This window comes from Palaemon carinicauda, chromosome 28, assembly GCF_036898095.1.
Source record: "Palaemon carinicauda isolate YSFRI2023 chromosome 28, ASM3689809v2, whole genome shotgun sequence".
Taxonomy (NCBI): Eukaryota; Metazoa; Arthropoda; class Malacostraca; order Decapoda; family Palaemonidae; genus Palaemon; species Palaemon carinicauda.
This window is the reverse complement of record NC_090752.1, coordinates 61,007,603-61,009,841: the sequence shown is the minus strand read 5'-3', so window position 1 is coordinate 61,009,841 and position 2,239 is coordinate 61,007,603. Positions and strand designations below refer to the sequence as shown.

General features: G+C 34.4%; 1 long non-coding RNA gene across 1 annotated transcript in view; it reads right to left on the bottom strand.

Moving 5' to 3' along the window:
- Positions 1 to 666: 666 nt before the first annotated feature.
- The window catches only part of LOC137621639 (uncharacterized), an 11,776-nt gene continuing 10,203 nt past the window's right edge, over positions 667 to 2,239 (bottom strand). Inside the window, exons 3-4 of the long non-coding RNA XR_011040267.1 lie at positions 1,667 to 1,829; positions 667 to 884 (exon numbers count right to left, since the gene is read on the bottom strand). This is a non-coding gene — a long non-coding RNA (uncharacterized lncRNA). The remainder of the gene's footprint in view (positions 885 to 1,666; positions 1,830 to 2,239) is intronic.

The window sequence follows — 2,239 nt, the reverse complement described above, 5'->3', positions numbered from 1 at the left end:
AAAAACGAGAATTTCATTGTCGTAAAAATAGCAACTCATTTTGTAACAACAAATCTATTGTAACAATAAAGAGAACGTATTTGTAACAAGACTAACAACATATTTTGTAACAAATTTTAATCGTAACAAGAAGGGAAAGTTTGTTTGTAACAAAAGTCAAAATACAATTTAGGTGTAGCAAGAACTGGGAATTTAGTTGTAAGAAAAGAAACAAAACTTTTTATAACAATAAAATTAAACATAATTTGTAACAGAATTATCAAAAATTTAACTGTTATTAACTATTACAAGAGTAACAAGAAATCTTAAACATAAAATCGTCAACAAGATTAATAGCTTGTTAAATATATAACATTTGTCTTAACTTGAATATATGAAATTTAGCAACATTTCATGTACATGATATACTACATTACATGCAGCGGCATTACATGCCATGCTAATTGCATTAGATAGCCAAATAGCACCAATCAACAAACGAGGAAAATCCTGATATTAATGATCATTTTCAAATACTATCACTCACAGCATAAATATTCCCCTCTAGAAAAAGAACAATAACTTATGAAACAAGATACTTAAGTTTAAAATGTACAGTATCGAAGTGAAAAGCATATAGTCCTTACAGTAAACAGATATGATATTAACAATGAATACTTTCTTTTTAAAGAGTATGAGTACCGAGAACACAAAAGTGAATTATTTATATGAGATTTAAATGAAATCTACAGAAATAAGTTAGGTACAATAACGTTGGGAGCCAACGGGAAAAAAATCATGGCGAGGAAGAATGTCAATCATTTTTGAAGTGTCAAAAACCCTGAGTTACTTCGAGGTACTTCTTGATCAGGGTTCAATGATCTCAGGTAACTGCTATCCTTGTTCTGAAAATATAATTACAAGTATTAGAACATAGTCCGAAGATTATATTTAGACAGATCTAGATAATTTATTGACCCCAGCTACAAAGTTTTACCATATATGGATAACGTATAACAAAATTCCCACAGTTTTTCGTTTACAATTATTCTTTATCAAACAGTTATAGTTCACAACAATATATAAAAAAGAACACTGGAATGAAACAATTACTTAGGAAACAGAAGAGACAAAGCAGTTTGGGGAATAGGAATGAAACGATTACTTAATAAACAGAGAGGAGATAAAATTGTAGGGAAACAGGAATGAAACGATTACTTAAGAAACAGAAAAGAGACTAAGTATTGGGTGAACAGGAGTGAAACGATTACTTAGGAAACTAAGAGAAGAAAAGGGTAATTGGGGAAACAGGAATGAAACGATTACTTTGGAAACAGAAGAGACAAAGCAGTTTGTGGAATAGGAACGAAACAATTACTTGGGAAATAGGAAAGAAAAAGCAGTAGAAGACGGGGACGAAAGGGACGAAAGGGATAAAGAAGTAGAGGTACAGGAACGAAACAATTACTTAAATTACTTAGGAAACAGAAAAGAAACAAAGTAGTAGAAGACAGGAAGGAAAAGGACAAAGTAGTAGGGGGACAGGAACGAAACAGTTACTTAGATTACTTAAGAAACAGAAAAGAGACAAAGTAGTAAGAAAACAGGAACGAAACGATTACTCAGGAAACAGAGAACATAAGGCTGTGTAGCAAGAAAAAGAAATAGATCCAATAGAACTACTCACTTGGAAGGGACTGATAACCGTTGCTCCCGAACTGGTGAGTACCGTAACGAGTTGCTCCCCTTCGCCGCTCGCCGGGCTTTCTTCTTCTCTCGAGGTTGATGAAGCCTTGGCCGTCAACCGACGACGCGAGGCCGATCACCAGCACGAGTAAGATCACCCACAACTGGAGAAAAAAGGTTAGATTCGAAATGAAACGGCTGGAGATTGATTATTGATTATTTTCAGTGGCTATAAAACCACTTGCACTTACTGCTCAGCCTCTACAGAGTTTAGAACGCTTCCAGAGGGCTAAAATCACTGGCTACATATTATTTTTTTGGAAAATAGCTTTCCCATATTGCAGTTTTTTCTTTTTCTTTAAAGGTGAGATTCGAAATGAAACGGCCGGAGACTAATTATTTCCAGTGGCTACAAAACCATTTGAAATTACTGCACAGCCTCTACAATTTTAAGAACGCTTCCAGAAGGCTAAAATCACTGGCTACACATTACAAAACCACTTGTACTTACCGCACAGGCTCTACAATGTTTAGAACGCATCCAGAAGGCTAAATCACTGGCTAAACGTTACAA